Below are 27,032 nucleotides of genomic sequence, written 5' to 3'. Positions count from 1 at the left end.
AAGACAAAGGAAAAGCGGTGATGCCCGAATCCCCGATCCCCAACTTTGGGCCTGCGGTGGAACAGGAGCTCGAGGTGGCTCTTGACGCGTTCTTTGAGGCAGAGAGGATCGTCTCAAAGATTACCGACCAGACGAAGGTCAACAAAATATTCCTCTCCCACAACATCGGGCTGGGGAGAGCATCAGTGATTGCCCGACCTCCCGCAGAGGGCGAGCGGAGCTGCGCGCCGCTTGACGAGGCATTCGCGGCCTGGAGCGACGAGCACTTTAAGGCGGGGGCCTTCCTCCCGCTGGATTAGTATTTCGCTGACTTCCTCAATTTCGTGAGGTTGGCCCCATTCCAGCTCCCCCCAACTCTTATCGGTTGTTGGTGGGGTTAAGATATTTATTCTTGAAACACGAGTGGGAGGTCCCCACTCCTGCGGATATTTTGTACTTTTTCTGCCTCAAGGCCAGCCCGGAGCAGCGGGGGCGAAGCGATGGGTTTTATTACTTAACCCGATTCCCCAACATAGCTGTGGTCATCGAGCTGCCCAGCCACCCTAACGAATTTAAAGATCAATTCTTTATGTCGACAGGGTTCAGAAACTGCGAGCTCCATTACTTCAATCGTCCTCGTAAGTGCTTTTCGACCTTAGCTCGTAAGTTAAGTGTTGTTTAGCTCCTCCTGTATCCCTTTCTGACGTAGATTAATCCTGCAACTATCTTCGCGAGGACAGAGAAATCTATGACCATCGGGGTCCAATACGAGACACTGGCGGGCTTGCCCCCCAGTGAGAAGGATTACCGCGTGCTCGTAACAGACGAGACGATGGTGGCCTGCAAGCTGATTTTCCCAAATCAGACTTTGAACCTAAGGAGGCCCCGGGGGCTTCCCCCAGCTCGCGACACCAGACCTACCATCGTGGAGGAGGTCACGGGGAATGAAGATGAGGAGGACGAGGAGGACGAGGTTCCCCTCATGAGGAACAAGAAGCAGGCGTTGGAGGTCGCCTAAACAGCGGGCGAGGAGCGGATCCGGTCCGGAGCAACCACGGGTCCTTCTGGCCAAGGTAACCCTTATTTGTTTAGGAACTTAGATAGGGCCACCGCAGACCCCCGGCTAACTAGGTTCAATCCTAGACAGCTCGTCCAACGTCACCGAAGAGATCCGGACCTGGATACAACCCTGCTTCACTATGTTGACCATCTCGTGCTGGATTACCAAGATAGCCGGCCTAGGGGTACCGTAGTAGTAGATAACACCCTAGCCTTTAGGTCGATCCTTTTCGAGGAGTATGGGACCAACCTTCGGTCATGGCCATCACTCCGGAGGGGTGCCGTAGCTCTGGGACTGCAATATGTAGAAGAATCTAGCCCTGAATCAGCCTCGGACCCAGAACTTGCGCCAGCTCGGGAAGTAATTGACTTAGATTCTTCTTCTAGCTCGGGGGGTAGGATTCCCTTTAGTATACATATACTTGAATTTCTCTTTTTCCCCTTTGTTTTTGTTTCTGCATGACTGCTAACTTTTGTACTAACCATATCTTTGTTTTGACAGAAGAGATGTCTCAGCCCGAAGATAGTCTGCGAGGTGCGTTCGCCGGGGGGAACCCCTCAGCTGGGGCCGCTGGGCCAAGTATGAATAGGCTCCGAACATCTAAGCATGCCTCCAGGACCCCCACCAAGTCTCCTGCAAAGGAGAAAGAGCAACCCCCAGCTGCCCAGGTCGTGGGAACAGTTCCTCCTGCTGCAGGGGGGAGCAGCATGCCCCCACCCCCTTTGCGAGCTCCGGCCCCCGCCCGGGACGCATGGGCGGAGCTCGAGGCTTCGGCGATTGTACTCTCCGAGGTACGCATCCTAGTCAATCCCCAGGACCTGGAGAAGATTCATGAGGCCTTTCGGGGAACGGTGTATGAGTCGGCGAACTACGCCGTCAGCCACATATACAAGTTCAACGAGAAGGAGCTCCGGGCCATCGAAACCAGGAGCCCGGTGGGCGTGCTGGAGTCTTCACTGGGCATGGCCATGATGGTAAGCTGACCTTACCCTTTTATGGTTTTTTATTACCATGCCTTGCCCTGTGTTTCTTTTCTCCCTTCTCTTTTTTTTTTCTAAGGAAATTGCCTCTCCGTTTTCGCAGAGCGTCGTTACCCTTCATCGGAGCATAGCCCGGACCAAGGCCCAGCTCGAGGAAATGAGGAGCGAGCACCAGGCGGCTGTGGCCACTCACCAGGCTTCTCTGTAGACGGCTAAGGATGCCTTGGCGGCCGCTCAGGCCGAGTTGGAAAACACTCGCCCAAAGATACAAGAGCTCGAGACTGCCCTCGCCACTGCGCGGACAGACCTAGATGCCGCGAAGGCTGAGGCCAAGGCCGCCCTGGAGGCCGAGCGGGCAACTTCAGATACCGCCATGGAAGACATGTTCTACCATTGCTGGGCCTACAACCCGGACGCCGACTTCTCCTTCCTGGCAGAGAACATCTGGGAGCGCTTGCTGGTGAAGTTCAAAGCTCGCCTTGATAAAGAAGCGCCCGCCGAGGCCGGGGAAGGCTCCAGCGCAGCTGAGCAGGGTGAGATGGCGACCTCCAAGGGGCCACCTGGTGGAGCTTAGGGCCTTCCTCTTTCGTGCCCTTTCCTTCAATATTTTTTAATTTTTTGTGTAACCTTTGCATGAGGTGCTTCCACCTCGAGACAATTTAACTATCAACTTTATTTTTAATTGATTTACTGCCCTTTGCCTCTACGCATTTTAGTTACTATTTTTGAAAAACTTAGTTCGCGTTAATTTTTGTCAATATCTCGAGCTCTTTAGGAAGAACAACGATCAATAGATTTAAATCAACTTCTAAGTTTTATGACCTGGTTATATCCAGGAACTTAATTTGAAAACTTAGTTCATGTCAATTTTTATCAATATCTCGAGCTCTTTAGGAAGAACAACGATCAATAGATTTAAATCAACTTCTAAGTTTTATGACCTGGTTATATCCAGGAACTTAATTTGAAAACTTAGTTCGTGTCAATTTTTATCAATATATCGAGCTCTTTAGGAAGAACAACGATCAATCGATATGAATCAACTTCTAAGTTTTATGACCTGGTTATATCCAGGAACTTAATTTGAAAACTTAGTTCGCGTTAATTTTTATCAATATCTCGAGCTCTTTAGGAAGAACAACGATCAATAGATTTAAATCAACTTCTAAGTTTTATGACCTGGTTATATCCAGGAACTTAATTTGAAAACTTAGTTCGTATCAATTTTTATCAATATCTCGAGCTCTTTAAGAAGAACAACGATCAATCGATATGAATCAACTTCTAAGTTTTATGACCTGGTTATATCCAGGATAGGACTTAGTTTGCGTTAATCCCTATCAATATCTCGTGTTTTTTAAGAAAAACAACTGTCAATCGATATGAATCAACTTCTAAGTCATTATGGCGACCTGGTTATATCCAGGTACCATATGCCCCCTAAGTAACTGGGAAAGGGTCTTTCGTGGTTACTTTAGATTACACTTGAAAACACATACAATCGTAGATGAAAAGTTAATTCTCATTGCGTAATACATAGAAAATGGCCTTTCAGGCCTTACAAGGGAATTATTGATAGTATTTCTTCAAATGGATGGCGTTCCAAGTTCGTGGGACTGCCCCTCCATCGAGCCGAGCTAACCTGTAAGTTCCCTCTTTAATGACTTCGATGACTTGATACGGTCCCTCCCAGTTCGGTCCCAAGACTCCATCTTTGGGATCCTTACCGGCTAAGAAGACTCTCCTTAGGACCAGGTCGCCAACGCTAAAGGCGCTCTTTTTGACTTTGGAGTTGAAATAACGAGTGATCTTCTGCTGATAATGGGCGAGCTGGAGTTGCGAATCTTCTCGCCTTTCATCAACTAGGTCAAGGGAAGCACAAAGTAGCTCGTGGTTGCGGTCCTGGTCATAATACTGGACCCTATGCGAAAGCACCTTAATCTCCACGGGGAGGACTGCCTCACTACCAAAGGTCAAGGAGAAAGGAGTATGACCCGTAGGAGTCCGATGCGAGGTCCAGTATGCCCAGAGAACCTGGGGGAGCTGTTCCAGCCAGACCCCCTTCGCTTCATCCAGTCTCTTCTTGAGGCTCGCCTTGAGAGTCTTGTTGACAGCCTCGACCTGGCCGTTCGCCTGAGGATAGGCCACGGAGGAGAAACTTTTCACAATTTCGTACCTTTCACAAAATTCAGTAAACAGGTCGCTGTCGAACTGAGTCCCATTGTCGGAGACAATTTTCTTGGGCAGCCCGAATCGGCAGATAATGTTCTTAACCACGAAGTCAAGGACTTTTTTGGAAGTTATCGTTGCCAGAGGTTCTGCCTCAGCCCACTTCGTAAAGTAGTCGATGGCCACCACGGCGTAACGGACCCCGCCCTTTCCAGTAGGGAGGGCGCCAACCAAGTCGATCCCCCAAACTGCAAACGGCCATGTGGAAGAGATCATCTTCAGCTCGACTGGGGGAGCTCGGGCAACTGTGGTGAATCGCTGGCATTTGTCGCACTTCTTCACGTATGAGATTGAGTCTTTGGACAGAGTTGGCCAGTAATAACCTTGCCTCAGGAGCTTTAAGGCTAAGCTTTGCCCCCCAGTGTGATCTCCGCAAAAACCCTCATGCACCTCCTGCAGGATGGCCTTTGCTTCGCCTGGAAGAACACATCGTAGGAGAGGTATGGAGTGCCCACACCGGTATAACACCCCATCTATTATAGCATACCTAGGAGCTTGATACAGAACTCATCACCCATCATTACGCCCTTCAAGTAGCTTTCCCTCGACGAGATACTCAAGGTTGGGAGTCATCCAGGTCAGCCTGGCGTCGATCATCTCGACCTCCGTCCTGGCTTCCTCTATACTTAGTTTCTCCAAGAATTCTACCGGCACTAACCCCAGGGTTTTCGTCTCCCCAGTGGTGGCGAGCTTGGTGAGAGCGTCTGCGTTAGCGTTCTACTCCCGAGGTATCTGCTCGATCGAGCCCCGCCCAAATGCGGACAGCTCAACATTTACCCTCGCTAGATAGGCAGCCATCTTAGGTCCCCGTGCTTGATATTCGCCCAGGACCTGGTTTACCATGAGCTGGGAGTCACTGAAGCACTGGACGGAGCTCGCCTTCAGCTCTTGAGCTATCCTTAGCCCGGCCAGCAAAGCTTCATATTCGGCCTCGTTGTTGGAGGCCTTGAATCCGAACCTCAGCGCCGAGTGGAATCTATGTCCTTCAGGGGATATCAAAATGATTCCAGGTCCGGAGCCGTTCTCGTTGGATGAACCATCCACAAATATCCTCCACGACGCCTGGGCCGAGGTGACCTGGGGCCAGTCTTCTACAGGATCCTCCCGGAATCCTGTGCACTCGGCTACAAAATCGGCCAGGGCCTGACTCTTTATAGCAGTTCGCGGAGTGTACAAAATTTTGAACTGGCTAAGCTCAATTGCCCACTTTAACAAGCGTCCCGATGCTTTAGGTTTTTGCAAAACCTACCTTAAAGGTTGATTGGTCATGACGTGTATTGAGTGGGACTGGAAGTACGGCCTGAGCTTTTGCGAGGCCGTGATAAGGCAGAACGCCAATTTCTCCATCAACGGGTACTGGGTTTCAGCTCCGAGAAGTCTCTTGCTGATGTAGTAGATTGGCTTCTGAATCTGGTCTTCTTCCCGGACCAACACGGCACTGGCTGCATCCTCTGTGACAGCCAGGTAGAGAAAAAGAGGCTCTCCTGCTTTTGGTTTGGATAGTACGGGTGGCTGGGCCAGATGTGCTTTCAGGTTGAGGAAAGCACTTTCGCACTCTTCTGTCCACTCGAACTTCTTATTTCCTCGGAGCAAGTTGTAGAATGGAAAACACTTGTCGGTGGACTTGGAAATAAATCGATTGAGGGCTGCCACTCTCCTTGTTAGGCCTTGGACATCTTTGCGCGATCTGGGTGACGGAAGCTCGAGCAGTGATCTGATCTTGTCAGGGTTTGCCTCGATTCCTCAGGTATTGACGATGAAACCCAGGAATTTTCCCGATGCGACTCCAAAAGTGCACTTCTGTGGATTTAGCCTCATGGCATACTCCCGTAGGATCTTGAAGCATTCTTCCAGGTCGGAAACATGGTTATCGGCAGTCTTTCACTTGACTAGCATGTCATCGACGTACACTTCCATGTTTTTTCCGATCTGGTCTGCGAACATTCTATTCACCAACCTTTGATACGTAGCCCTGGCATTCTTCAGCCCAAATGGCATGACCTTGTAACAATAAACGTTAGTTGGGGTCATGAAACTGGTGTGCTCCTGGTCCGCCGGATTCATGGCAATCTGATTGTAGCCTAAGTACGCGTCCATAAAGGACATGAGCTCGTGCCCCGCTGTGGCATCCACCAACTGGTCAATCCTTGGCAGTGGAAAACAATCCTTGGGGCAGGCTTTATTCAGGTCAGAGAAGTCGATGCAGGTCCGCCATTTCCCGTTGGGCTTCGGGACCAGCACGGGGTTGGCGACCCATATTGGAAACTTGGCTTCATGGATAAAGCCGCATTTTATGAGCCGGGCTACCTCTTCCTCCAAGGCTTCAGCCCGGGTTGTTCCTAGGCGTCTCTGCTTCTGGGACTTTGCAGGAACGCTTTTATCCAGATGAAGTGTGTGCATGATGACACTAGGGCTGATTCCCACCATGTCCTCGTGTGACCATGCAAACACATCCAGGTTATCCTGCAGAAATCTGACCAGCTCCGCCTTCCTCTTGCTGCAGAGGTTTTTTCCGAGCTTGACCATCCGTGATGGGTTCTGCGGATCAATGTTTACTTCCTCGAGCTCCTCAATAGCTTGGAGCTCGGATCTGTCCTCGCCTATTCGGGGGTCAATATCCTCACTTAAGACAATATTTTACCCTTCAACGCTTTGAGGTTTTTCAATCTCAGGATCAGCTAAGGGTTCCTGAGATTCCTCTTCACCACCTTGGATGGCCATTGCTAGCTGCCCGGGTTTGCATTTTCCCTTCTTGGAAATGCTGTAGCATTCCCTGGCAGCGAGTTGATCGCCATGGACAGTGAATATTCCCGTGGAAGTAGGGAATTTCATCGCGAGGTGGCGAATGGAAGTGACGGCCTCAAAAGCTATGAGCGTAGGTTGTCCCAAAATTGCGTTGTATGAAGCGGAGTAGTCGATGACCACGAACTTGAGGAGTTTGGAGACTGTCCGAGATCCTTCTCCCAGGGTGATCACTAGCTTGATCGTCCCTATGGCTGCCGATCCTTCTCCCGAAAAACCATACAGCATCATGGAGGTCGCCTTCAGCTCGGCGACAGTCAAACCCATCTTTTCTAACATTGGCCGGAATAGGAGGTTCACCGAGTTCCCATTGTCGATCAGCACCCTCCTAACCCTCCGATTAGCGAGCTGAATTGCTACGACCAGAGGGTCATTGTGCGGGAACTGGACATGACCTGCATCATCTTCTGTAAAAATGATTGGTTGCTTCTCCAACCGCTGTTGCTTTGGTAGGCGCTGTTCCGGGATGAACTCTACTCCATTGTGCGCCTTAAGTTGTTCACGTACCTCTTCTGGGCACCCCTGCTCATGCCAGCCATATGCAGACCTCCAGAGATGGTGGATATCTCCCCTCCTACCACGGGAGAGGGGACGTCCTGATCTATCCGAGACCCAGGCTGACTGGCCGGGACTTCTGGAGCAGATCGACTTGCTGGGACCCTATTCCGCATGTACTGAGCTAAGGGGCCGGCTTGGATGAGAGTCTCGATTTCATCCTTCAAATGCCTACAATCATCAGTATTGTGGCCAACATCGTTGTGAAAGCGGCAAAACTTGGAGGTGTCTCTCTTCCCCTTTTGGTGCTTCAATGGCTCCGGCCTCTTCCAGGGGAGGCGAGTAGGGTTAGCTAGGAAGATATTCTCCCTAGACTGGGTGAGCTCTGTATAAGTCGCGTAGACGGGCTTGAACTTGTCCACGAACTTATTTTTCTTTTGGCTGTGCTGGCTGCCTTCACCATTCCTCTTTTGTTTGCCTCCACCGAGCTGGTTATTCTGTGTGACGTTTTGGGTCGCTGCCACGACCTCCGTCCCCACTCCAGTGGGCTGATCAGGGACCTGACTAGTTCCTGCAGCTGAGGCTTTGGCTTCCTCCAAGTTGATCCATTCCTGGGCCCTATTGAGGAATTCGTTAACCGAGCTGACTCCCTTTCTTTGTATATCTTTCTAGAGATCCCCTCCGACGAGGATTCCAGTTCTCATGGCCATGAGCTTGGAGCTATCATCCGCGTCTCTGGCTAGAGCAGCAACATTCGCAAATCTGCTCAGGTAGGCCTTCAGAGTTTCGCCGGGCTGTTGTCTCACGTTAGCCAGAGAGTCGACCTGAACGCGGGCAGCCTGGGAGGCTCGGAATGCCCTTTTGAAATCAGCCGAGAAAGTTTTCCAGGAGCTAATTAACTGTCTTTTGCCTTGCTTGAACCACTGCCTGGCCGGTCCAGTCAGTGTGGAAGGGAATATCAAGCATTTCAACTCGGGGCCAATGTTGTGGGCCATCATCAGGGTGTTAAACATCCCCAGGTGATCCGACGGATCTCCGTCTCCATTGAACTTAGACAGGTGCGGCATACGGAAACCAGGTGGGTACGCCGTTGCTGCTATGCTGGGGGCGAAGAGCTCCATCTCGTCCCCCGAATCGTACTCATCTTTCTTCTTCTTCGACAGGAGCTTCCTCATCAGCTCTTCCATCTGGGCCAGGCGCTCGAGGGTTTGGTCCTGATGTCCTTGGTTATTCCGGGGCTGTTCAACAGCTCCGGATCCATTGTACATATTTGGTGGGTTATTGCCCCTCCTATCTTGAGATAGGTTATTTGGGGCATTCCCGCCGTTACGTACTTCGGACAAGGCCCCCCCTGAGCGAGCATGGCTGTCTCCTCCTGCTGGCTCCCCTCTATGAGAGTTAAGGCGATCTCGCAGGTCGCCCCCCTGGGTGGCTTGTGGACTTTATGCCGAGCTCAGACGCTGATGCAGGTCTCCGCTAGAAAGGTCACTCCGGCAACTGCCGGTCCAGTAGCTCCTGCTAGAGAGGCTCGGAGCTCGCCTTTGGTGCTGAGGATCTGGGCTTTCTCTCGGCACCCTGCTACGTCGGGAAGGTTCGGCTGACGGTGGGTTTCTTCTGCGACTTCCATAGGCTGGGATATCTCAGACGGGCCGAGGAGGAGATGGATATCTGATTGGAGATGGAGGATGCCTGACCGGAGGGGCGATCCTGGTTCCATCAGGACAGATCAAGTTCGGTGGGGGCCTTTCGGCCCTGCCAACCTGCTGGTCCCGCGCCTGGCGATCTGGACAAGGCGCGGGACGATTGTTGGGGACGGACTGATGCTGCGAGCCCTCCCCAGACCTCCTTCTGGAATTTCTTCGAGCTGCCCTAGGCGCGCTCGAGGCTGGTTGGGAGCTAGGAGTCGAAGTTCTGACCAAACGGCTGTACTGTTGTTGTCCGGCTCTAGGCACTTCTTCGAAGTTTGCCTCTCGATGGTGTGATGAAGGAGTGGAGTTGGCTGTGGGAAGTCTGTCCAAGCGGCTATGCCTGAACCGATTACCCCGGCGAGACTTAGGAACCTCGCCTTGCCTCTCTCTGACGTTAGCGTCGGTTGTGAGAGGGGGTAGTCGGGCCAGCACATCCTTGATCTGCTGGTTAGCTATTGCTAGCTGGCTCCTCAATTGAGCATTCTCCATCTCCACCGCAGTGTAATAACATGGGTTCAGATTAGGTGGCCGGGGCGCCGAACTTCCAGTGTCGTCTTGGCCCGCCGGCTGCTTGCCGGGCCGCTGCTGGACTTCGGGAATTTGTTCACCAAGAATGGAAGTATGATGAGCCTCCTGCCCATCATGCTGTTCTATCTCATTACCGTGTCTGGATCGAGTAGTCACCATAGTTGGATGTTTGCGACAGCACTAGTCGAACTTGCTCTCAATGAAAGCACCAAACTGTTGACGCGGTTCTTCGCCAACAGGTAATTAAGAAAAGAAGAGAAAGGGATTAGTGCTTAGGTTGAACCGAAACAGATATATGATCTTAGAAAATGAAATGGTGACTCAAAATACGTTTTTTGAGTGGTTCAAAGGTTAAAATCCTTCTACTCCACTAGTCAGTATTATTATTATATACTGGGTATTTGATTACAGGGTCTTTCTTACAATCGAGAATCCAACCTCTATTAACTCCCAAGGTCTCCATATTTATAGGAGAAGGCACCTGGGAGTTGGTAAGAAGGTCATCCCGTGACCTTCTTGCCTATCGTGTCAACTCTGTGACATTCATGATTAATTCCTAAACCTGACACATGAGTGTGGTCAAATCAATAGGTAAGGGGATAATGGGCCGTACGGCCCAAACCAGTCGTGGGAGTCTGAATACGCACGTTCCTGCTGCGTGTCCGAGAAGTCAGTGATATATCAAACACGTGATGTCTGATATATGCACGTTTACCTTGCGTGGTTGACTTCATAAAAGGTCACAGCCTCCACATCCAGCTCGTACCACGAGTTGGATGCTTACCTCGACCTGCGGCCTTCAGGGTCCAGACTCAGTCCTTTGAGCAATCTTGGTGAACCCTTAGTTTACCTCGAGCTAAAGAGGTAGGGCCTTACGATGGCAGCTCCGGTTTAGGGGAGGTCCACGTGGTAGTCATGATTAGGCCGTATCTCAGCTCGTTAATCAGCCCGTGGGAAAATCAGGGCGTACAGGAAGCATTGTAAAATTGATGAAATTGTGTTTCTTGATTTCGTACTCTCAATGAAAGCACCAAAATGTTGACCTATGAAATTGGCCAACGGTCGTATGTACAGTATATGATACCTTTTGAACGAAATAAATATAATAAACGATAGAGTACAAATATCTTAAACAAACACACATAAATTTTATAGTGGATCAGCCCTGTTATGATGAATAGTAATAACCTAATCCACTTAGCTTTTAGTATTGAATAACTCGATAGAAAATTACACCGATGAACAAAAGTATTCCTTCGTTACTAATTTGTCCAGAGTTTCTCCTCAAATATTCCTCAGATTCCCTTCAATGAAGCTCTGGGTCCTTTATTTATAGTACCCAGGGGCTGTTACATGATCAATAGTACTGGATGGGATAGTGGAATTTCAAAGGGGTGTACAAGGATTCGTCAAGATTTTTGTCATGACTAAGAAATGGAGCGTACGACGGGAATAAGGCAAGAATAAAACTAGCACTAGAAACATAGTGAAGGATGATGCTAATTGAGTAGCCAGAATTAAAGGTTCAGCCAAGGGAGTTTCATAACTTAAAGGTGATCAGATGGAGTATGTTACAATAGGACTTGTCAACGCCATGGGTTAAGGAGAAGGCCAAGTTTGCAAGAGTACATACTGTATATGGAAGCCAAACAAGGTAATTGTTAAGAACATATATCCACTGCTAAGAATGAATGATTTATTTGGGTAAGTCATATGTAACTCGGTCAGGAATGATTTGGACTATTTCAAGTTAAGAACAGAATATAAGTAATCCCAGAATCGATATCTCCGAGGCTAGGGAAGCATGGATTACAAGTAAGATTCCAGAAGGAATAAGTTTCAATTTCTCTAGATGATATTTAAGGTTACCTAATGGGAAGTGATAGGATTACGCATGAATCAGCTAAGATTGAGACCACAAGACAATTGTTAAAGGAACACTTTAGGGATTAGAAACATGGTGAGACCAGTGAGGCACCTTGACTTCTGTCTGAAACGTCTTTGGGGATTGTTATACCCTTGATTACAGTAATATAGAAATCTAAAGTTTGTTTGAATGGATAGTGGTGTGTTGGATTCCCAGAGACGGGAATAAGGGGGTTGATATGCATGTCATGGTATCAGGGTATGCATAGGATGGATGGGTACAGGAGGATGGCACGGTGGACACCGTCCTTGCTCAGAATATGGGATGTTAGTGCGGTGCATCATGGATTAGGGTGCGCTCGTATATACACTAGAAGAGTGATCCTTTGTACCTCATAACAGATGAAGGGATAAAGACTTAGATGTTATATATGGGATGTTGAGTTGATGGTAATGATAATTAGCCACGGAAAGGATAGAGTGATGACCAGGATTGGTCTGGAACCTGCAATTGATAAGTAATAGGTACACCTCTATGAATAAACAGTGAAACACCAGAAGAAGATTTTGGTAGGGATGGTTAAGAATTCTACCGCCTTAGCATAGATGGGTTAAGATATGTGAATCGAATAAGTGATCCGATGGGTGCTAGCATTGAGGGAAAGGTACGTGACGAACCTTAGGTTACCTCATTACGATTATTGTATCCATGAAGTTGAATACTGGGAGGCGTACGACTTAATTTTTTTTTGGTAAGTGAGAGATGATGGTCAGAAGCTAGAAAGACTATTATGACTCTAGGATATCCTAAGTTTAGTATGAAGGAATATAGTATGAGCCCTAAAGGTGGATCACCTCAGTTTGCAGATGAGGTGAGTGGATGCAAAAAGTTGCGACCGAATCTATTGGATTAACACACTAAGGTTGGTGTGAGTGAGATGCCAGAAGAGGGAGTGTGTACGGAATGAGACCGTACGTCTCCACTGGACACCAGAGTTGACAATGTTAAATTGAGACCCTTAAGTTCCAGGTTTAGGAAGAGGGTCATAGAGGGTGGTGAGTATAAGATTGGAACTTGGAATTAATGATTACAGCCAGACATGGATCACTTGAAAGAGTAACTCATGTTTTGAGTGTTTACTTTACTGATGGGTATAAAGTTCGTGAATTTTAGTACGGGAACGTAGGATTCTAGGATTGGAGACTCTGTGCTTCTTCGAATATTGTGGACTAAATAGGGTAAAGAAGTTTGAAAAAAGAGGAAGAAATTTTGACCCTAGATTTGGATAGATCTAAAAGAAAACCTAATAAGGACTAGGCCAAAGGATTATGGTTAGCCTTACCCCAGCATGGGTAAAAGCTTATGAGGTACTATTAGTGCTAATGTTAAGGAAAGAAGTGTGAATACTACCCGATGAGGCCCTGGGATTTTAAGGAAACTTATTGCACAAGGAAAAGCTAGTGAAACTCTGGACACAAAAGATAAAGACATACAGATTCAGACCATCCTTTTGTGAAAATGTTGCAAGTAGTGGCAAAGTAAAGGACCTGATTCTAGGGTTATAGCCAGGGTTATGGAATTGGTATCCTGAGATGTTTGAATAAATTTCGAGGATAAAATTTCTGTAAGGAGGGGATAGTTGTAGCGTCCCAAATTTGCTAATAAGGCTTAGGGCCTTGATTAGCGTGCCAGGAGGGATTTAATTACATAAATATATGAATTTGATGATTATGTGATTAAAAATGCATGTTTAGGTGAATTAAATATGCATGTGAGGGCCCCATTCGACTATTAGGGGCATCTTTGTAGTTTTAGCCCGTTGAGGGCGTAGATGTAATATTTCTATAAATTTTGATTGATATCACGAGTGAGTGGTGATATATTTGTGATGCACAATCTGAGACGGTCCTATGGAGAAGTTTAGCTAGATAGTCACAACATGGTCGAATACTTGGCACAGGAGGATCCTAGGGGTATTTTAGGAACGTAATATGTACTTGGGATTTATTGAGTAATGGGTAGTAATTTAGCAATGATTTGTACATGTCAGGATTTAACGGGGATTTATTGGAACACTCGAGGAATTAGCGGGACCTGGCAATTGACGAAATTGCGCTTGGTGGCGCTTGAGGGTTTAGATAAGCTTAAGGGCATTTTAGACTTTTGGCTAAGGTTGGATATACACTTAGATGGATTGAGAAACCACTGGAACTAAGAAGAAGGACAATAATAACTCTCAGCCTTTTTATCTCTCTCGGCTCACTCCTTCTCTCATTGAAGCTTAGAGGCTTTTTGAAGAAAATTATCCAGAGACTAAGGATTCAAGGCTGGAATTTGGGAGGCTAGAAGCTTGAAGGTTTGGGAAGTTAGCTCAAGTTCGAATCTGGTTCAAAGGTAAGCTCTTGGACTTGATCTTCATGTTGAATTTTGCTAGGATTAGAGGTTTGCATGAGAGTCCAATTTTAAGATTAATTTTGGATGTTTGATGAGTGTGAGGAATTATTTGTGGTTCTATTGTGATATTTAGGTTATGTGAAAGGGAATCCTAGGCTTAAATCTAAGTTGGGTTTATGATTGGGGTGTGAATTTGGGGCTTAGGCTCGAGGAAAATGCAGGAAATAGTTTGATTTTCTGGGTTTGGGGGCTCGGGCCGCGGCCGTGTTCTTCAGGCGCCGCAGCGGGTGTGCGTCGAAGAGGCTGGAAAGTCCACGGCCCGTGTTCCTCGGCGCAAGGTATAACTTGCCACAACCCGTGTTCCTCAGTAAAGAGGCATTTTGCCTTTGACTTGAGCGCACCGCGACCCTTAAGGGGCTGGGCCACGGCTCAAATGCAAAATAATGGTTGTTTGATGGTTTTTAGCTCGAGAACTCAAACGTTAAGGCTCGGGAAAGATTTTACTACCCAGATTGGTAGAATCCAAGGTCCTGGAGGTTAGATTTATATTCCAAAGATATTTATTAGTTTAGAACTTGATGGTTGGTTATTATGAATACGTTGTGACTAGTTTTCAACATGGCTCGGATTAGAGGACTGTGCTCGGGACACAGGTAAGAGAACTGTTTGTGCCCGTAGAGCTATGAGGTGTGTTTTGCTGTATGTATTGTTTATAGTTGTTATTTCATACATGGGATCGTGACTGATCAGCAAGGGACCAAGATTGGTGTTAAGCATGCTGAATGCAGGCCGCCAGGGCGAGACTCTCAAGGGTGTTGTAAACACCCGTTCAGGTAGGACCACGGAGCCAGGAGCAGCAAGGGGCTGATATCGGTGTTAATCATGTTGAATGTAGGCCGCTAGAGTGAGACCCTCTAAGGGTGTTGTACATATCCGTTCAGTTAAGACCGCAGGCCTGGTGCCTGAAGGCTCACCCCGAGTGGAGGAGACCGCTGTTGTGCTACTCTACTGCTATGATGCTATATTATTGTGCTTTTGGATTGTTAAATGACTGTGATATTATGTTGTTATGATTATGTGTTGTTATATAGTTACGGAAATATGTTGTTGTGCTGTTGTGCCATCGTGTTTTCCAATAACCATTTGTAGATTGTTTATTGCCTTGGTTAAGTATTTATTTGTTGAGATAATTATGGTATGCTGTGCTTGAGGTTCTCTTGCTGGGCTTCGGCTCACGGGTGCTCTGTGGTGCAGGTAAGAGCAAGGAAAAGATCAATCAATCATGAGTTGGAGGGCATGGACATGTTGGCCTACCTGGCTGCCACAACTGGGGTATTTTTGAGGAGTGGTTTATAGATGTTGATTTTGTCGCTTAGGTCGACTGTAAAGTAACTTTTGAGCTGTAAATATGTTCTAAACAATATTTTGGGATCCCAATGTAATTTCTTTACGATTTCAATGAATGACTACATTTTCATACTTAATGTCTTTAAACAACTTTTATTTCAGTTTAGTTACACTTTTAACCTAAAACCTCAATTAGCGAGCTAATGGCATATTTTTAACTCACTTTGTAACGACTCTAAGGAAGTAGAGCGTTACAACCCCGAGGGGTTTTTGGGCATGCTTGGGCCGACCACCTCTAGGGGTTGGGGTCAGGCCGAGCACCCCTATGGGGTTTTTGAACATCTCAGGCCGACCACCCGTAGGGGTTGGGGACAGGCCGACCACCCCTAGGGGGTTTAGGCCTGGTCAACTTCCCTATAGGTCTTGGACCTATCTTTTTTGCTCATTGGTCTTTTTTCAATACTTCATCGTTTTTCCCTGATTTGTGATGCCACATGCTGCTTTCTCATTCGCCACGTCATCCCTGGATTTTTTAGGGATAACAGAAACCATCAATGCTCAAATGAGAGAAGATAAACTTTTTAGGACAAACAATTTGAACAAGTATTGGTCACAAGATAATCATATCAACTTAATGAAATTCAAATGACAAACAACATTTGGAATTTACAATAGAAAACTCAAAGAATGAAGAACCAACTATCTAGAAATGATAGATAAGAAATGGAAACTATTATTAATTTTTTACGATTTTTTTATTTATAAATATATTTACACAAAACAACAAAACATTAATAGAAAGATTTTTTTAATACAAAATTACAAAATAATAAGAGAAAGTATTGCTCATGCTCTTTTTTTTTTCATTTTTTTTATTTTTCAATTTTTTTGGTACTTTACCCCTTTTTGTTTCATTTTTTTTATTTTTCAATTTTTTTGGTACTTTACCAATATATTTTTTTAAATATTTATACACCTTTTTTTACAAGAGGAAACGCATAAAAAAATTACAAGAAAATACAATAAATAAAACACAAATTCAAAATTATTACAAAGCCTCATTCTATAATGAAAATTATCCTTCTAGCAAATGTCATGTTTTAAATTCCAAAAACGTGACTTTACCAACTCAAATGATCAATAAAAGTTCAAAATGTTGTTTTTCTCAACTCTTACAACTCACCAAGAAATGAAAAACTTTAAACTTGAATTTTTTCTCAACTTTTACCACATATTTGGAAAATGCACCAAAGAACTCTGGAAATCACTTCTTAATAGCTAAACATAGTAATAATTGACTCAAACCAACAAGTCGTACTCATGCTCGAATAATTTTGATAAAATTTGACTTAAAAATTCAACAAGACAATAAAATTTTCCCAATGAATGCTCAACACCCCAACCAAAAACCAGTCAGTGTCCTCAATGTCAAAATGAATACTTAATGAAAATGATAGGGAAATAGAACACCTAGATGATGATAATATCCATGAGTCAAGAGCTGGAATAACTTGATAACAATACCCCAAAACAAACAAAATACAAAAATGAAAAGCACACAAAAATAAAATAAAGACAAAAATAAAAAACAAACAAACCATTTAGAATTTTAGAGTGTATAAACTGGGTCCTTAAGAAGGACCTCTTCAACGTGAATCACACTCTCAATGTAATGCTTCAGTCATTGGCCATTGACTTGAAAAATTCTCCCATCTGTTGGGTCCTCGACCTTAACAGAGACGTTGGGAAATACTTGTTTCACGACAAATGCACCAGTCCATCGCGATCTCAATTTGTCGGGGTGCAGGTGAAAATGAGAATCATACAGATGCACTTTATGATTTGGTTCAAAATGTTCTCGCAGGATCTGTTTATTGTGAGCGACATTCAACTTTGCTTTATAGATCCTGAAATTGTCATATGCATTGTTTCTCAACTCCTCAAATTTCAGAAAATTGGAGTTTGCGATTGATACTTGCAGCGTTAAAGAACAAAGTTTAGGGCCTTAGTAGCCCAATAAGCTTTATGCTCGAGCTCGACAGTTAAATGATAGGCTTTTCCAAAGACAGGCCGATAGGGAAACATCCCAAGAGAGGATTTGAAAGCAGCACGGTATGCCCAAAGAGCGTCTAGAAGACGTGTAGACCAAACTTTGCGGTCGGGATTTACCATCTTTTCTAGAATGTGTTTTATCTCTCTATTGGCTAACTCAACTTGGCCATTAGTCTATGGATGATAGGCATTTGAAACTTTATGAAATACACTGTACTTATGCATAATAGCCTCAAATGATCTATTCAAAAGTTAGTGCCTTGATCACTGATGATACACAAGGAATACCGAACCTTGATAGCACATTTTATTTCAAGAATTTGACAACTATAGCATTATCATTGGTTCAAAACGGTACAACCTCGACCCATTTTGAAACATAATCCACATCGAGGAGAATGTAAAGGTAGCCAAAAGAAGGTGGAAATGGTCCCATAAAGTGTATCCCAAAACAACCAAATATTTCGATAACAAGAATTGGGTTCAAGGGCACTATGTGCCGACAGGACAAGGAACCTAACTTTTGGCACCTTATACAGGAGCGACAGAAATTGTTGGTGTCTTTAAACAAAGTAGGCCAGTAAAGACCGCATTGTGAGAATTTTTCAGCAGTTTTCTTCATAGAGAAGTGACCACCACAAGCATCATTGTGGCAAACATTTAGCATAGTAGACACCTCATCATCGTGTATGCATTTTTGCATGATTTGGTCAGGAAATACTTGAATAAGTATGGGTCATCCCAAAAGAAATTATGCACCTTAACAAAAAATTTGTGTTTATCTTGTGAACTTCACTCAAAAAGGAGTTCACCTGTTACTAAGTAGTTAACAATGTGTGAAAACCATGTAACTTAGTAACAGAAAGCAATTGTTCATTGGGGAAATCATCATGGATAGGTGGACCATCAGCGAGATCGTTGAATTAAGGTCGGGATAAGTGGTCCGCGACTACATTTTCAACACCTTTCTTTTCTTTGATCGTTCTATCAAATTCTTTCAAGAGAAGGATCCACTGTATTAATCGCGCCTTAGAATACTTTTTGGAAAGGAGGTGCTTAAGGGCGGAGTGATCTGTGAAGATCGTAATAGGGGACCCAATCAGAAAAGCTCATACTTTGTCAAGGGCAAAGACCATAGTAATCAACTCTTTTTCAGCAGCAGAATATTTCATTTGAGCATTATTGAGAGTTCGACTTGCATAATAGACAATAAAGGGTTTCCCATCCCTTCGTTGGCCCAACACAACTCTCACAACAAAGTTACAAGCGTCACACATGATTTTTAAAGGAAGACTCCAATCGGGTGACTGAATGATTGGAGCAGAAGTGAGTGAGATCACAAGTGTTCGGGATGAATCCTCACACTTTAGTGTCTATTCAAACACGATGTATTTGTCAAGGATGTTACATAATGGAGGAGAGACCATTGAAAAGTTTTGTATGAACCTCCGATAGAAACTAGCATGACTAAGGAATGACCTAATGTCTTTTACAGCCTTAGGGGTAGGAAATTTCGAGATGAGGTCAATTTTAGATTAATCAACCTCAATCCCTCTTTCAGAAATAATGTGGCCTAAGATTGTGCCGAAAGATACCATGAAATGACACTTCTCCTAATTAAGCACAAGACCTTTCTCAATGCATCGTTTTAAAATGGCTTCAAGGTTGAGAAGGCAAGTGTAACGTCCCAAATTACCTAATATGGCTTAGTGCCTTGATTAGGGGACCAGGAGGGAAATAACTAGTTCATTGTGTTATTATGTGATTATATGCATGATTGTGCTAGTTATATTATTATATGGCTATATTTGCATGCATGTGGGCCTGTTTCTTATAAGAAGGGCATTTTCATAATTTTTTCCCGTTGAGGGAAAATTTGTATATATGTATGCATATATGTGATATATGTGTGAGACCACATTGTTATGTGGACATATTTGTGTTACCCAGCACGAGGCAATCCTAGGGAGTAAGTTAGCGGTTTAGTCATAACGAGGTCAAATACTAGGCTCGAGGTGAGCCTAGGGGTAATTAGTACTTAGTACATTACCGGGATTGAGCGGGTAATGGGGAAATTATTTGGTAATTATTTGAGGATATTAAAAGTCACGGGAATTGTGAGACTTTAATTATGATTAACGGGACAATTGGCTAATGACGAGTTTGCCCTTGTGGCATAGGAAGGCAAGACAAAGGGCAAGGGGCATATATGTCATTTAGGAGGCAAAACTAGTGACTTATCCACCTATCCCCTTGGCAAAAGGATGTTTACAGAACACTCTAGTCTTCTCTTTTTTTCCCTCTCTATTGTGCTCTTCTCTCTCTCGGTTTCTCTCTCAATTGGGTTTGGGATTTTAAGGCTAAGGTTTGGGGATTCAGAGCTTGAGAAGTCAAAGCTTAAGGCTAGGTGATTAGCTGCAGCTAAGGGAGTGTGATTCACAACTGAGGTAAAGATTATAAACTCTGTTTTAGTTGGTATTTCACTGTGGTTGTAGTTGCTCTTGAGCTTGTAAGTTCAAGGTTTTGGAATGAGTTTTTGGTAGTATTTTGTATATGTTTAAGCTGGGTTTTGCTGTTGGGATTGAGATGTGACTTTTGGGATTGTTTGGTAATGATGTTTTGGTGAGTTTTGGGCTAAGAAACAGGGATTTTTGGGTTTGTAGGGCCGCTCCGCAGCCCTGTTCTCGAGCGCTGCGACCCTTGCGAACCCTAGGGCCTCGTAGGGGCTTTGTCTTGGAGGCGTGTTGCGACTCCATGGGCATGCCGCGACCTGTGCCCTAGACCCAGACATGGGGCTTTCTGTCTGGGAAGCGTGTCGCGACACATAAGGGAAAATTGTGGCCCACCTGACCATTTCTGGCGACCTTAGGTTTTAATGACGGGATTTTAAACCTAAAGGCTCTGGATCGAATCTACTACCCGATTTGGTAGAATTTGAGGTCCCGGAGGTTAGGACTTGGTCTGGAAGCCTGTATTTTCTTGTTATTGATGAGATTCTATATTTGGTTATGACTAGGTTACCGCCAGGGGCTCAAGATCAGAATCGTACTCGAGGGTCGTTCTTATTTTACTATACACTCGAACCTGAGGTAAGGAAACTGCACCCATTACGTGATGTACACGATTAGGGCTTGGCTCGAACGTTGAATTTAGTCTTGATTGGGCATCAGATTTGTAAATGCGCATGATTATGATTATGCCTATGAATAAATGATTAATGCATGATGAATGCTTTGTATATGGATATTTTTTATATGATGAATGCATGTTAGCAATATATACTTTAGTAAAGCATTGACTTATTAGTTAAGGATGGCAATAGCGCCGAGCGCTGGTCGTAAAACATTGACTTATGAGTCAAGGGCGGCAATAGCGCGTTGAGCGTTGGTCGATATGATTAGACCTAATCAGGAGCACATTATACGCTTGTCTGACTCAATGGTCATAGAAAAACCAAAGTGTCAGGTACACTGGGCCAGCTCTAAGGCTGGTTATACAAAGGATATGGCATTAGGCCCTGGGGTGACTTATTAGTCCCAGATCCTAGGGCGTAGAGCCCCAGTGTGACTTATTAGTCATGTATTTTGGAAAAAGGCCCCGATATGATTTAGTAATCATTTATTTAGGGCGATTGGCCCCATATGACACTGTAGTCATTTATATGAATGGTATGCATGCATGCATGAGTATGGTTATCACTGCTGGGCATGTTTATTATGATTTGGAAATGTGTTATTCACTGCTTATGAGCATGTTTAAGTTTTCTTGTCGGGCCTTAGCTCACGGGTCATTTGTGGTGCAGGTAAAGGTAAAGTAAGTTGGACCAGCCATGAGTTGGAGAGTATAGGTGGCGATGTGTACATATGCAGCCGCTTGACCACCATAGCCAAGGTTTCTCAAACGAACTAGAGTTTAACCCTATTTTTGTCGCTTAGGTTTGCGGATTGTAACTTTTGAATTGTAATGTCCATTTTGGAACTGTAAACAACTTTGTAAACGTGTATTATGGGATCCCATGTATAGTTTAACACTATAATGAAACATCCATTCCTTTTAACTCAAATTTTTAACCCTGGACCAGTAATAAAATTTAGATGCACGTTTATGGCCTAAAAACTCGTTTAGCGGGTTAAGCATTATTTAAAATACACAGTGTAACGGTCTTGGCTAACCAGGACGTTAAAATGTCACTGAAGATACTCATCATGCATCTTTGGAAAGTAGTTGGTGCATTACACAACCCAAATGGCATACGCCGAAAAGCATAAGCGCCAAAAGAACAAGTGAAAGCGGTCTTATCTTGGTCCTCTAATGCAATCTAAATGTGGTAATAGCCTGAATAGCCATCAAGAAAGCAATAGAAAGGGTGGCCAACTACACGCTCAAGGATTTGATCAATGAATGGGAGCGAAAAATGATCTTTGTAGGAGGCGGCATTTAATTTTCTATAATAAATGCACAAGAGCCATCCCATCACAATTCTTGTGGGGACAAGAGGCCCTTTTTCATTTTGAACAATGGTTACACCCGATTCTTGGGTACTACCTAAGTTGGACTAACCAATTTATTGTCTAGCAGTTTCAGTACTTTTATTTTTCATGAATTCTTTCATTGTGGGGTTTAGTCGCCTTTGTGGACCCATTTGAGGAATAGCCTCGTCCTCTAGATTGATTCGATGGGAGCAAATTAAAGGGCTAATAGATTTGGTATCAGCAAGCGTCTAACTTATCACCAATTTATGTGTTCGCAGTAGCTCGAGTAACTACAATTCTTGCGAATTTTGAAGGTTGGATGGGAAGATAACTGGAAAGATTTCACCATCTCTTAGGAAGATATGTTTTAAACCCTCAAGTAGTTAGGCCAATTGAACAGTTGGAACCACTTTCGCTAAAGTTTTTAATTGTGCCCTCTCATGAAGTAGCTCTTCAAAACGAGGCTTCCAAAACGTTGTCCCTTTGTTTTGTGAGTCTTTATGATAAGAAATACTCAACAAAGTCAGGACTTTCATATTGAGATAGACAGAGGAGTTCATCAAGATTATCAAAATTACTTCGCAATTGAATCTCTTTGGGAATTAGAGTGTCAATCATAAAAGTTTGATAACACTCGTCATCATCACGAGGTTGCTTTTCAATGTAGAAAATACTTACCTCTAGTTTCATATTTCCAAAAGATATATCCATTAAACCATTCCGACAATTGATTAAAGCATTAGCAGTAGCAAGAAAAGGTCTTCCAAGGATATTAGGAAATTTTGACACCATATTTACCACAGATTGGGTATCAAGAACAAGTCCACGGGGTAATAGAATTTTTCAATTTGAACTAGAACATCCTCAACAATACCATGAGGCTTTCTGATGGAGCAGTCAACAAGTTGTAGCACAACAGATGTTGGCTTCATTTCTCCAAGGCCAAGTTGCAAGTACACAAAATAAGACATGGGATTTACACTTGCACCAAGGTCAAGTAAAGCTTGGTTGACTTCATGAGTCCCAATTTGGCAAGAAATGGTGGGACAACCGGGATCACTGTATTTTGTAATGCTCCAAAATCCCTAATGAGGTTTAATGGTCGGATTAGTAGGCCAGGAGGGCCATAATTGATTTATTATGCCATTAAATGATTATATGCATGATTGTGTGAATTATATTATTATATGATGATAAATGCATGCATGTGGGTCCATTTTCATTATAAGGGCATTTTGGTAATTTTGTCTGTTGAGGGCATATTTGTATATTTTCATGTATGTTGGTGAATTATTAATGAGGCCACATTATAATGTGGATATGTTTGAGCTATTCGACATGAGACGATCTTTGAATACTAGTTAGCGGTTTGGTCATAACAGGGTTAATTTCGTGGCTCGGGGTGAGTCTCGGGGTAATTTGATCATTAGTACATTACCGGGAATTAAAGGGTAATGGGATATGATTTATTAGCATTTGAAAATATTGGGAATAACGGGAATTGGAGGACATTAATTATAATTAACGAGATAGGCAGGAAAGAATGGTTTTACCCTTGTTAGCCTTAAGAGGGAATTTAATGACCTAGGGGCATTTTGGTCTTTTGACCTAAGGTTATATATGAACTAGAAAGCTATAGAAAACTTAACCAAAAACAGAGACACTTTCTTCCTCCTCACGATCATCATTTCTCCTTCTTCTTCCTTTGAATTTTTGAAACTCCATTTGAGGATTCAAGCTAAGAGATCAAGGTTTGGAGCGTAGGACCTTAGTTCAACCATTAAAGATGATTCAATTCAAGTTTGAGGTAAGGATTTCAGGTTTTTTTTTCTGGTTTGCTCTGTTCTTAAGGTTAGTTTTTAGTTGAGATTTTTGGATTGGATAGTTGGGAATTCAATGAGGTTTTTGGGAAATTTTGCTTGGGTTTTGATGAGGTTGAGGTATGGGTGAAGTTTTGGGGTTAATTTTGAAGCTTGGTTTTAGGGGAAATCGCAGGGAAGAAGACCAGAATTTTTCTGGTCTGTCAGGCGCTCCAGCGCTAAGCAGAGGAGAGAATGGGGGTTCTCTTTGACTTGGGGCAGCACCCCAGCGCTAGGTCATTTTCAGCAAGACCTATTTTTAGGGCTCAGGATGACTTTGGGGGCTCGAGGGATGGTTCCACTACCCCGTTTGGGTGGATTGGAAGTCCCGAGAGCACGAGATTGGTCCTGGGACCGAGGTTTTAGATTATAAACCTTTTTATGATTTATTTATTGATGGGATTCCATGTTTGGTTCTGACTAGGTGACCCCTAAGGGATCAAAGGATTGATCGTTCTTCTATTATTTCTCGCTCGAACCAGAGGTAAGAAAACTGCACCCAGTATGTGACATGCATGGTTATTAATATGACATGTTGAGTGCTCTAAATGTGGACATTGATTGCATATTAAATGCTTAGAAATCTTGCTTGCTTGTGAGTGGCATTGATCGGCAATGGTGTCAGTATTGACTGTGAAGCTGTTACTCATTAGTCAAGTTTGGCAGTAGTACTAAGCACTGGTCGTATGGTATTGGCTTATGAGTCAAGAATGGTATTAGTGTGTTTAACGCAAGCTGAAAAGATCTAATCGACAGAAGCATTATCGTCATAAGCATGAAATGCTTGACCGACCTTAAGTTCGATTAAAACAAAAGCGCTTGTCTAGTCTAAAGGCTAGTTACTTAGAGCCAGGGCTAGAAGGCCCAGGTGACTGCATTATCACATGGCTAAGGGTACGGAGCCCAAGTTCGTGACTTACTCGTCAGTCACTTATCTGATTCAAGTTTGTGACTTACTCATCAGTCACTTATCTAATTAGGGCTACACGCCCCATCATGATTATTAGAATCTCGATACCATCTGATTAGGGCTACATGCCCCAACATGATTATTAGAATCTTGATATTATCTCATTAGAGCTACAAGCCTAGTATGATTATCATAATCATCAATTGACATTGTATACATGCAGTAATGAGTTTTCTTGCCGAGCCTTGGCTCACGGGTGCTATGTGGTGTAGGTAAAGGGAAAGAAAAGCCCACCTGGCTTTGAGTAGAGAGCTGAGGTGGCGATGTGTACATATGTGGCCGCTTGACCACCACGGTGAAGGGGTTTCTCAGAGGAACTAGGGGTTAACCCTATATTTTTCCGCTTAGGTCGGCAGGTTGTAATTTTTGCATTGTAATGCTTTTATAAATAAACGCTTTTATGGGCCCATGAACATAAAAGCGTTATGGGCCCATGTACAGAGTTATGTTTTAAATAAAATATATCCTTTCCTTTTAATCGGTATTTTTCACCTTAGCCTATTAATAATATGTAGATGCATGTTTATAACCAAATGACTCATTTAGCGAGTTAAGCACAATGTAAAGTTCACAGTAATGGTCTTGGAGTAACCAGGGCATTAGAACTTAGTATCAGAGTGTGCCAAGGTTTAGGGTTCCTGTAGACTGACTGGGCATGTACACTCGCCACTGAAGACAAGCTCGAGTCATGGTTTGGAAACTATTTATGTGGTTATGTGCTTAATTGCTTAAATAGAATATAAATGCTTTACCTGTCTGCATGTGATATGTTAATAAGGCTGGGCCTTGACTACTGCATCATAAGCAAGAACGTGCTTATTAGTACTGATATTGCTAGAACATACTTATTAGTATTGTTCATTGTGAATTTTCAATTGATATGTGTTAAATGCTAAATGCTATGATCATGTATCCATTTGTATATCTATATAATTGTGGAATATGGGTGAATATCTATTGATCTTGGACCGTGAGGCGGAAAGAGGTTTAGTTATCACTGCCTAACTGGCCGCATTGACTATTGCAGCAAGGTTTAAGTTATAAGAATGATTCCAAGACAGACAGATTCACCAGCTGGCCAGGAAGATCAATGCCAGAATAACAGACAGGGTCAAGAGAATGACCAGAATCAGATTCCACAGCCACCTCTTGAAAACTGGCAGCAGCTGTTTAATGACTTACAAGCCAGAGTATTGAGGCAGGAAGAAGAAATCCGCCTCCTAAGAGAACAACAAGTTCTTGCAGGGAATATTTTACCAGAGGCACCACCTTTAGTGGTGCCAACAGCTGAGCAACTGCCAGAGGTTGGAAGCAAATGGGAACCTCTTTATGAAAGGTTCAGGAAACAGCAACCTCTAGTATTTGAGGGCAGTGCAGATCCAGCTAAGGCAGAGCAATAGATGAGTACGATTACCACCATCCTTGACTTCTTGAGGGTGTCTGGTAATGAGAGGGTGGCCTGTGCCACATACATGTTTCGGGAGGATGCCCGAATTTGGTGGGAGGTTATATCCTATACTAGAAATGCCAATGCCCTGAGTTGGGAAGAGTTTCAGACTTTGTTTAACAAGAAGTGCTACAATGATGCCATCAGGGCTGCTAAAGCTAAAGAGTTCATCATATTACTTCAGGGAAGTTTATCAGGGACTGAATATGATATGAAGTTTGATAGATTGGCAAAGTTTTCCATGGAGCTGGTGCCCACTGATGGGACTAGAAGGGAGAGGTTTCTCTAGGGGCTACAACTTAGATTAGCCCGGGATGTTCGTATCACCACTGTGGCTGGAGTTACTACTTATGCACAGGTGTTGGAGAAGGCGCTCACAGCTGAGAGCACAGAGAACAAGATCTGGTGGGACAATGCAGCCAGAAGAGAGTTAAGGAGGATAGGTCCTCCATTTGTGGGTTCTGGTAGGGGTGGATCCCCCAGTGATCAGAAGAGGAAGGTTCCTGATACCTTCCCAGCTCCAGGCCCTGACAGGCGACCATGTGGTTTTGCAATTGGCCACCAGGGTGGTAGTGAGGCCTGGAAGACTTTTCTAGAGTGCCCTAGGTGCAAGAGGCACCATTTGGGAGAGTGTAGGGCAAAGGCTTGCTTCTTATGTGGGGCAGTGGGACATTTCAAGAAAGATTGCCCAAAAATGAGAAACGAAGAACCCAGAAAGGCGGACTGCTCGGCCCCAGCTCGAGTGTTCGCATTGACTCAAGCAGAAGCTGAGGCTTCACCCTCAGTAGTTACAGGTCAACTTCTTAGTGCTGGAATCCCTTATGCTGTTTTGATTGATTCTAGTGCTACATATTCTTTTGTTG

This window comes from Humulus lupulus, chromosome 2 (genome assembly GCF_963169125.1).
Source record: "Humulus lupulus chromosome 2, drHumLupu1.1, whole genome shotgun sequence".
Classification (NCBI taxonomy): Eukaryota; Viridiplantae; Streptophyta; class Magnoliopsida; order Rosales; family Cannabaceae; genus Humulus; species Humulus lupulus.
This window is presented reverse-complemented; position numbering follows the sequence as displayed.